We start from the raw sequence: 11,125 nt of genomic DNA, 5'->3' as shown, positions 1-11,125 counted from the left end.
GTTTGTTCGTTTGTTTGTTTGCCACACCCACGGCATATGGAAGGTCCCAGGCTAGGGGTAGAATCGGAGTCGCCACAACCACAGTAATGCCAGATCCGAGCTACACCACAGCTCAGAGCAATGCCAGGTCCTTAACCCACTGAGCAAGGTCAGGGATTTAACCCACATCCTAGGGGTTTGTTATCACACTGGGAAGCTCAGGGAATAGTAGATGAAAACATGGCCATTAAAGAAAAGGATGACTATCACCCTGAAGCTGTCACATTTTTTGGAGTGCATTGCCCAAGCATTTTTCACCTTTAAACAATTTCTCCCAAGGTAGAACTTAAACCTAAATTCTGTACCTACATCTTTGTATGGTCAACAGTCAATATCTCAAATTCTCTACTTTTTCTTCTTTGAAATTGCAGTGTCATACATTTAAGGGGTAGATGGATGGTTGGATTAAACTAAGGATGTTGTTCTTGAAGTGTGTCTTCCAATACACTTCTCAGGACCGTTTTAGAGGGTAGTGTTAGTACCATGTAAGTTGACAGTTTGTGATGTTGTTAGTTCAGTATTTGGCCAAGGTACAATCGACTGATAGTTTGGATTTTCCCAAAGACATGAAAAAACCTCATCACATGTTTAATTACTGATTCTTTTGAGCCCATTGCTTCAGTGCTTGGCTTAACTGGATTAAAAATGATTGAAAGTTTAAGGATAAAAAGGAGCAAGGCAGTCACTAATGCCCAACTCTGCCACTTATTCCATATGTGACCTTGCCCACTGATTCATACTTTAGTCTCAGCATCTTTACTTATGAAGGAAGGGTATTAAAAGTTATCTTAGGGAGTTCCCGTCGTGGCGCAGTGGTTAATGAATCCGACTAGGAACCATGAGGTTGTGGGTTCGATCCCTGCCGTTGCTCAGTGGGTTAACGATCCGGCGTTGCCGTGAGCTGTGGTGTAGGTTGCAGACATGGCTCGGATCCCGCATTGCTGTGGCTCTGGCGTAGGCCGGCGGCTACAGCTCCGTTTAGACCCCTAGCCTGGGAACCTCCATATGCCGCAGGAGCGGCCCAAGAAAAGGCAAAAAGACCAAAAAAAAAAAAAAGTTATCTTAGAATGTTGTTAAAGATTAGACTTAATGTTTGGCTCTCCATGGGGACTAGTTTGTCCCCTAGGGAGGATTCGATGATGTCTGGGGTTGTCACTATAGAGGAGAAGGTGCTACTGACATCTAATGGAACTGATACAGGCATCAACCAGGAAGTTATTAAGACCCTACAATGCTCAGGGAAGCCTCCCAAGCAACCCCAACAGAGAATTATCTAGACCATCATGTCAACAGAGATGAGTGGCAGAAACTGTGGACTTTATGTAAAGTGAATAGACACATACAGGCAGAAATAAAGAATGGTAACTCTAATGGCCTGAATTGTGGCCCCTAGAATTTATATGTTGAAGCCCTAGCCATCGGTATCTCAGAATACAGCTGTATTTGGAGAGAAGGTGTTTAAAGTGGTGATTAAGTTAGAATGAAGTCTTTAGAGTGAGCCCTAATCCAGTATGACTGGAGATTAGGGCACAGAGAGACACCAGGGGCCACTTGTTCACAAAGACCACATGAGGACACAGGGAGGAGATGGGACCATCTTCAAGACATGGAGATGGGCCTCAAAAGAGACCAGATCTGTTGACACCTTGATCTTGGACTTTTAGCCTCCAAAGCTGTGAGAAAATAAATTTCTGTTGTTTAAGACACATGATCTGGGATATTTTGCTTTGGTGGCCCTAATAGGCCAAAACAGTAACAGCTGTTATTATCCTAATTGTTAAAAGGTGAGTATTTGAGCAGTTTTTCATGTGCTTGTTGGCCATCTGTATATCTTCCTTGGAGAAATGTCTATCATGCTGTACAATAGAAAAAAACAATGTATTGGGGAAATTTTTAAAAATTTTTAAAAAGGTATGTATTTTATTTGGAAAAAAATTGCCAGAAAAATCAGATTCGAAAACCAACTCCATATAGTTATTTTGATAGCTTGTAGCTCCTTCAGAAAAGAGGAACTTGAGATGGCTAAAGCAAATTTAAAGATGGAAATGTTTAGACTTTCTTTTTCTCATATTATTTTCCACCATGTTCTATCCCTAGAGATTGGATATAGTTCCCTGTGCTGTACAGTAGGACCTCATTGCTTATCCATTCTAAAAGTAAGAGTTTGTATCTACAACATACATGTATGATTGGGTCACTTTGCAATACAGAAGAAATTGGCACAAATTTGTAAATCACCTATACTTTAATAAAAAATAATAAACAAACAAATGTTTAGCTCAAGGATGTGGCAAAGTTTAGTGTTAGCAAGGACCATAGCAGTAAGACTTTACCCAAATGGAATTACACAGATAATGTTCTTGGAGTATTTATTTATGATCCTTGAACCCAAACTGACCAGGATCTGACATTATGAACCTTGTATATGTCTGCTGCTGTTACAGATTCCTGAGTGAGATCTATGCAGGGCACAGAGCCAGCAAATGAATATTCTTATTTAAAGCTGCTTTTCTGGTCCCAAGGGCTATGTGGAACCTCAGTCCTAATCCAAACCTGGTCATCTGATGGGCATGAGGTTTCTTTGTGCCTCACTATTCTAAAGTCTCCTAAAGAGACTTCATGAACTTGTCCCCCAGCTCACACTTGCATTTGGAATGCTAAGGTCTTACTGCTCTGATGATAAGAAGCCAGAAAAGGCAACAAGACAACAAATCTTTCTCCTGCAGCTTAGAGCAGAAGTTATCTGACCAATGTTTCCCTAAACATCCCCCTCAGGCCTTCTCTTACCAGTTCCTTCCAAAGCGAAGTTGATCTCAGCACCAGGCAGAAGTGGGGAGAATGCCACTAACAATTAGTGAACCCTCTCTGATGTTTTTATAAGGATGAAGTACAGCTGCTGTCATCACATGCTTGTACTTAATTAGAAGGAAGTGGTGATTATGTGAATCCACAGTTCAAGAGGAGAACATAAAACAGGCACCAGTCTCACTCCCGTTTAGTAGAGACAGTGAGTAGAGCTCATTAAGGGCAGTACAAATGCTAACTGCATGGCACTTTGTGAGAATTTAAATAGGCATCCTTTTTGGTAGGCACATGGATCATTCATATTCTTATTAAATTTGGAAAAGATGGCACTTGATTCTGGTGGGCAGAGCCCAGCATTGGCAGGTTGGTTGAATTTCAGCCCTGGAAGTTCCCTCCTCCAAGTGTCCTAGTGCCATGAGTCAGAATGGTGGAAGAATTTATTATTCAGGGTTGCTTACAACCCTAATACTCCAGGTTACTAGTGGAGACTTCGAGGTCTAGAGAAGTAAAGTGACACACCAACTTCAAACAGCTAGTCATGAAACAAGTGTTTTGTATCCAGGACATGGGTCTTTACATGCAAGGCACCTACCGTGGAAGACCTTTTTAAGGGAGAGTCAAGATCTAAGGAAGCACTGAAATCACACATCTATTCTAGAACATTCATGATCTCTTTGTTTCTGTCCTCCTAATTATGTCTACCTGACTTATGGACCTCCCACTCCCAGACTGTAGTGTACTCATGAAGACTGCATAATCGCCAAGAAATACTTTCAATATGAAATAAATTCATAGGATCGATGACTATTTAGATTTTCCTGAAGACTAAAATGTTTAGTTTCAGTCTTTACCAAATCTAGGAACTCTCAATTTTTCTTTAAAGAAAACTGAAGTAAATTGTATAACTGTAGTAATACAGTTAAATGAGATTTTGAAAAAAGATGAAGGAACAAAGATGCTAGAATTTGTAACAGAACTGAAAAGAATTTGCTAACTATGAAAACAGAAAAATGTATCAAAATGGAATACAAACATTAACGGTTTGCAGTTACACAAATCCTAGTTGAAGCTGAGCTAGGCTGCTTATTATTTATGATCTTGGAAAAGCTACTTAGCCTCTCTAAACTTTGGGATTTTTTTCAAATTTAAAATGGGAAAGTGAGCCTTTGCATTCTCTCTCCCTCTCCCAAAATGATGGCCTCAGCAAAAAAGAAGAATGAGAAGGGGGAAACTATCTCCCTAACAAACCTGGTTGAGGATGGAGGGACTGGCGGAGGAAGCACTTATATCCCCAAACCAGTCAGCTGGGCTGATGAAACAGATGACCTAGAAGGAGATGTTTCAACAACTTGGCATAGTAAAGATGACAAAACGTATGGGGCACCTCCAACTGACTATTCCATTCTGCCCACTGCTCCACGGGCTGCACACGAACCCAATATCTACTGGAGCCATCCTCCCAAATTGCCATCCTATACTGCTTTTCTAGGGAACCTGCCCTATGATGTGACACAAGACTCCATTAAGGAATTCTTTAGAGGATTAAATATCAGTGCAGTGCGTTTACCACAGTGAACACAGAAATCCTGGGAGCTTGAAAGATTCTTATTATGCTGAGTTTGAGGACCTTGATTCCCTGCTCAGTGCTCTTAGCCTCAATAAAGAGTTTCTACGTAGCAGGAGAATTTCAGTGGCAGTTGCTGATCAAGCAGAAGATAAAGACAGGGATGATCATTCTTTTATCAGAGATAGAATTGAGATTCTGACAAAATAGACACAGACTGGAGGGCCCATCCTGCTATAGACAGCTTTGATGACTACCTACCTAGAAGAGAAGACACATATCGAGATTGTTATGATTCATACCGAACGTCATGATGGGTATTGGCATGGTTACTGGGATGGGCCACGATGGGGCATGGATTTATATGGGGGCTAAAATCTCTATGATGACTGAGGCAGCAGAGACTATGACAGAAGCTACTATTCCAGGATGGCATTGGCAGAAGAGTGTTTGGTAGTGGGTACTGCAGGGACTACGACTACAGAGGAGGCGGGGACTGCTATGAAGATATGACAGAAGAGATGACCAGTCATGGAGCTCCAGAGAAAATTACTCTCCAGATAGTTATAGGAGTGATGATAGAGGTTCCCCCTCAAAGACCCAAAATGAACTTAAAGCCTTGGAGTACTCCTAAAGAAGATGATTCTTCTGCTAGTATCTCCCAATCCATTTGAGCAGCCACTATTTTGGGAGGGGCAAAGTCTGTTAGAAAATGATAAAAATGAGAAGTAGAAGAGCAGCTACAGAAGGAGCAAGAGAAATTGCAGCATCATCAAGGTGAGCCAAAACTAGAACAACGGCCTCAGGGGAGGTGCCCAAGCTGGCAAAGTGAAGAAACTCAGGCATGAGAACAGCTGAGGACAGGAAGTGAGTCCTCACAGAATGGAACCTCAGCCACATCTGGCCAAAGTAGTCAGACAAGGATACACAAAGGAGAGAGAGTGAGAAGTCTCTGGGAAATGAAACACCCAATAAAGAGGAAGGCTGTCAGTGTCCAACTTCTAAGCCTCCCAAACCTGAAGAGCCTCTAAAGGTAATACTGGCCCCTCCACCAAAGGAGAATGCTTGGGTGAAGTGAAGTTCTAACCCTTCTGCTGCATCTCAGAGCTCAGACACAGAGCAGCAGTTCCCTACAAGTGGTGGAGGGAAAGCAGTTCCTGCTCAACCATCTGAGGAAGGACCTGTAAGGAAAGATGAAAATAAAGTAGATGGGGGTGAGTGTCCCAAAAGGCTAAAGCGGGAACTCCAACTATGGTCCAGGAGACAGAGGGAACCAGTGGAAGGAGTCAGGAAAGATGGCAAAAAGGATAAAGACTCCAGATCTGCACCTAAGCCAAAGAAAGCTGAAGAAAATCCAGCCTCTAAGTTCAGTTCTGCAAGCAAGTATGATACTCTCTCCAATGATGGTGAAAATGAGGGAGGTTACACCAAATAGACCTCTGCATTCTGTTCTTTCTCCTAGTCTCTCTCCACCCTGGAACATTCAAGAGGAAATCAAACCTCTATCCAGACAAGACAAAAAAACCAAGCCAAACAAAAACAAACAAACAAACAAAAAAACTTACCGTCTCCTGGAGACTTTTTTTTTTTGGCTTTTTAGGGCTATAGTCATGGTATATGGAAGTTCCCAGGCTAGGGGTTGGATGAGAGCCGCAGCTGCTGGCCATACCCACAGCCATAGCAATGTGGGATCCAGGCCTCAGTCTGTGACCTACACTGCAGCTCACAGCAATGCCGAATCCTTAACCCACTATGCGGGGCCAGGGATAGAACCCATGTCCTCATGGATACTAGTTGGGTTGGTTACTGCTGAGCCACAATGGGAACACCCTTAACCTCTTTTAATAAAAAACAAAATGAAATGAAATTCTTTTGCATGCTGCTGCAGCCTTTAAAGTATTGAACTAACTGGAGAATTGCCAGTGTAGCCAGAGATAGAGACATGAATCTTTTAATGGGAGAGTTGGGTATTTTAATGACACATTCAGTTGTTTGTGTGATTAGTGCCAAGGGGCCTCTGTTTAGAAAAATGGCAGTGACAGTGATGCAATGTCTGGAATCTGTTTGGGCAGTAGGGCAGATATAAGGAAGAGTATGAGGTTTCTACCTTTAATTCTTATTGTCCTGAGATACAGGATTCATGGCATACATGAATTCTCAAGCATCTGAATAAATTCTCCATCCTTGGCAAGGTAGGTTTAGTCTCCGTTTTTGTTTTAGTTTCCAGGAGGCTGCCAGCCCTTCCTCTTATTTAACTGTGAGTTACTAGGGCCAGCCTTTGGGGATTTTCTTCATTTGTACCCCCCAGGGCGGGTAGGTGGGAGGGAATCTACAGGCCACTTAAGAATAGGATTGTTTGGTAACCAAAATAAATGGGAAAATCATGGTTTAAAAAGAAAAAAAAAAATACAATGGGAAAGTGATATTTAACTTACTGGGTTCTTATAAAAATTGGTGAAAAATGTAAATAAGATAACTTGCATGTTGTACGTATTACAGACCAGTGAGGTAGATTGAAAAAAATGCCCCTCTTTGTATCCACAAGCTTTGGGAGGTAACTCTACTGCTGGTCCTATCAAATCATGAGTCAAATTCCCCACGTGGTGAATTGAGCTTCTGACTGTGATTTGCTTTGGGTTAATACATATTACACCAGTTCTGAATCAAGGCCCCTGCTTGCTTTCTTGGACTCTTGTAACCACATATAAATATGCCTGTACTAGTCTCCTGGAAGATGACAGAAACATAGCCTGTTCATCGCCATCAGTCCATTCAATATCCAGACAACCCCGGCAGCAGCACTGCCTAGCTAACATGCATTTGACTGCACAGGGAGGCCAGCCAAGGCCAGACGAACCGGGAGGTGAAATGGCTTACATTGCCAACTCACAGGATTGTGAACTAAATAAATGCATGCTGTTTTAATCCACTGGTTTTTTTTGGGATGATCTATTAGGCAGCAGTAATGAACTATTAAGTTGTGTTTTATTAGAGCATTTAAATTATCTAGGACATTACCCTAAGTTTAAACAACTCCAGGCATCATTATTTTCTCACTCACACACAGGAAAGCTGTAGAATTTTCTTTTTCAGGGAACAGAAGCATCCTTACACAAAATTATAATTTCTTTCTTTCTTTCTTTCTTTTTTTTTTTTTTTTTTTTTTTTTTTTGTAACAGGAGGGAGCCTTTACCTAGTACATCAGAAAGACTGAGGAAGAAGAATAGGTACAAGTAAGTTTCTAGCTTTTTTTTTTTTTTTTTGGTCTTTTTGCCCTTTCTTCGGCCGCTCCTGCGGCATATGGAGGTTCCCAGGCTAGGGGTCGAATTGGAGCTATAGCTGCTGCCTACGCCAGAGCCATAACAACTCGGGATCCCAGCCATGTCTGCAACCTACACCACAGCTCAAGGCAACACTGATTCCTTAACCCACTGAGCAAGGCCAGGGATCGAACCTGCAACCTCATGATTCCTAGTTGGATTCATTAACCACTGAGCCATGATGGGAACTCCTTTATTTCTGAAAGCATTATTTTTGCCCAAAATGTCAGGAGGTAGCTTCAGTAAACAACTACAGCAAAGATTGGGTATACATGATATCAAAATAGACTGGTATTACATGTTGTTCTTGCAAAAATTGCTCTTTTAAAAAAGACGTTAAAGAGTTCCTGTTGTGGCTCAGCCAATTAAGAACCCAGCACAGCATCCTTGAGGATGTGGGTTTGATCCCTGACCTTGCTCAGTGGGTTAAGGATCCAGCGTTGCTGCAGGCTGCAGTGTAGGTGGCAGGTGTGGCTCAGATCTGGTGTTGCTGTGGCTGTGGCGTAGGCCCTGATGCCACCCCTAGCCTGGGAACTTCCATACGCCGCAGGTGCGGCCCTAAAAAAAAAAAAAAAAAAAAAAAAAAGACATTAAAAAGGGTTTGAAAGAGCAGAGGAATTATTGGAGAATGACTTGATGATACTTTGAGGTTATTAATTAGTTACTCATATTCCTTCCAACACACACACACAGAGACACACACACCACAGAATCACTCTTTTCCCACACGGGCTTTTGCAAGGGCAGTTAGTAGATTATAGTTCCCTTTACCCTTCTCCAGAAAACAGTATCAGCTTGCAGGCCACCTATTGCCTTCAAATGTTTTCTGTTTAGTTCTAGTGTCAAAAACAAGTCCATTTATCCCACCTGATGCTGATCTCTGCATTGTCAGATGAGTTCTGACAAAGGACAGTGTGGCTCACATCCCAGACTGAGCTCCATGAGGAAGCTGTGCTGGGTCCCCATGCCAGATGCCTGCCTAATGGGCCAACCGGGTATAATTTGCAAACAGAGACGGAGACTCTTGAAAGCAGTTTGCTTTGGTTCTCACTGGAAAACCAGGGTCCAGACATCATGGAGGATTGAAAAATCAGGTCACATGTGATGGGAACTTGAGCAGAGGCAACTGTTGTTTTTTTTTAAATCTGTGTTTATAGGTTTTTTTTTTTTTTTTTTTTTTTTTCTGTAGAAATACCTTTCAAGAGCAGCAGGCATGAGGAAGTTTGGCAGATGAAAAAGTTTCTTATTTCTTTTCGGTAAATTGTTCCTGAATGACAGACCAAAGACACCTGCCAGTTTCACCTTAGATTTTGATAAAGAAATTCAGTTATGAAAGAGAGTCTGGGATTGTATATCAAACTCAAATCCAAGTAATCTACACATGGAGATCAAAGAGAACAATTTTCCCCCGATTATTCTACATAGTCATGAAGATTTCATGAAAAATTATATTTACTTTGAGGGGAAAAATATAAAATATCAGAAAATTAAAGCATGTTAGATATTCAATACACCTTAAAGAGCCCAGCATTTTACAGATTAAGAAACGGAGGTCCAAGTACTTAAAGTTGCTGAGCAAATACTTTCCCCCAGAAAAGCAGGACAATTTAGAAATCTGGGGTTAGACAAAGTTAATTGTACAAATTGGAACACAGTAGATTAATTTCTTAAGTATTTTCTTAGAGAAATTGGTGAATGCAGTTTCTGAGTTGTCGAAAAAGCATCTCAATTTTTCTCCTCACCAACTTCTCCTTTCTGGCAACAACACCTGAATATTCTGAATATTCAATATCTAACTAACTTATGAATAATCGATTTATTGCAGAAACCATCCCTCCATGCCCATAAAGCAAATTCTACTGTGTGCATATGTTTGTCTCATTAGTCTCTGCCCTTAGGCTCCAAAAATGAAATTCTTCAATTATTACAAAGATTAACTCATCTCTGACTTCCAATATTACCATTTCCTTAAAACCTATGCAAAGATGGGCGTGGTGGTTTTCTTCAAAACCCCCAGCATGAGCACCAAATAGCTTCCGATTAGGATTTTTTCCAGAACTGATGCTCACAGTATTTTGCAAGTTCCTGTGTGATCTTGCCTTTGCCAGTCTCTCCAACCTTACTGCTTGCCCCTAACTCTAGAAACTCTGGCCTTGTTCCAGTTTACAGGTCCTAGCAAGCTCCAGACAAAGGGCCTTTGCACTGTTTCTGCAACCTAGAAAGCCCTGCCTACCTGCATTAGGCTTCCTCTCATTCTTCAGGTATGGGCTTTTAAATCTCCTCCTCAGAGTGGGTTTCTCAGATAGCCCTATCTAAATCTTTCCTGCCTAATATTTTCTAACATAGCAATCTGTTATTTTACTATTTAGCCCTTAAAACAGTTGGTTTTCTAGTGGGAGGGACCTTGCCCTCCCTCCCATTGTTGGTTGGGAGGGTAGGGTTTGCTAAGGCAGCTGGTGGGTAGAGGCCTGGGATTCTGCTAAACATCCCACAAAATACAGGACCTTCCCAAAGCAAAGCACCCTTATCAATTTCAGCAGAGCAGAGGCTGAAAATTCCTGACTTCGGAGGCGATCAATAACAGGACGTGACTGCGGGTTGACCCGGGAGCTGGATCCGGGCAATCCGAGGCTCCTCCCCCGTCCCGCCTTTGAAATTGTATGGCCTTCCCAGCGTTCCCACAGTGGTAGCCATTTTTAAGGCAACCCCGAGAGAGCAATGTGCTTTTGAGCCCCAGTGGACGGTGTGACTGAACCCTTAAGCCGCTATTAAAACGATCCTGGCCAGCGGGTGCGGAGATCTGCTGGTCTGGCGGTGCCCAATGCAAGCCTCCCGTGTAAGTTCCCTTGCCTATTGAATCTGAGTGGTCCTCTTTCTTCAGACTCCCTGCCCTCTGGTTACGGACGGATTTCTAAGGGAAATTGGGGGCCGACAGTTTGCGAGCCAGCCAGGAGACCGAAGAAATGGGCCTTTGGAAAGAGGCATCCACGGGGTGGGACGTGGTGTTGGCCATGACCTCGGTGTGGGCAGGGGTGGCCCCTTCATGATATGCTTGTGGTCCGACAAGTGATTCCGGGATGCGGGGAAAACGCTGCAGCTTGATTGCGCTTGTTTGAGCAATGAGCTGCGGTGCACGGTGACAAAGAGAAGGACATGGCAGGTTGTTAATAATTATCAGATGCAGTTAAGTATGATCCAGCCATATTTAAGGCCAAAGCTGGTGGTGTATAGCCTTTCCAGGCAAAAAGAGGAAAAGGCCATAATGAAAAGATAAATTTAATGGGAGGCAGTTTTGTATGAGGTATTGGTGAAACTGTTTTTCTCATTAAAATCAAGAGATTTCCTCAGCTTTTGATACATAATCTCTCTGGTCAGGAGAAGATGTTTGAACAAAATG

The 11,125-nt window shown here is 42.4% G+C and overlaps 1 pseudogene; it reads left to right on the top strand.

Moving 5' to 3' along the window:
• The first annotated feature begins 4,035 nt into the window (after positions 1 to 4,035).
• LOC110256913 (eukaryotic translation initiation factor 4B pseudogene) lies at positions 4,036 to 5,843 on the top strand (annotated as a pseudogene).
• Positions 5,844 to 11,125: the final 5,282 nt, after the last annotated feature.

The sequence above is a fragment of the Sus scrofa genome, chromosome 15 (genome assembly GCF_054392235.1).
Source record: "Sus scrofa isolate SSC_HxYL_T2T_F1_AM1 chromosome 15, Sscrofa_HxYL_maternal_Yorkshire_Landrace_v2.0, whole genome shotgun sequence".
NCBI lineage: Eukaryota > Metazoa > Chordata > Mammalia > Artiodactyla > Suidae > Sus > Sus scrofa.
Note: the sequence above shows the minus strand (reverse complement) of the source record. Positions and strands in the feature narration are given on the sequence as shown.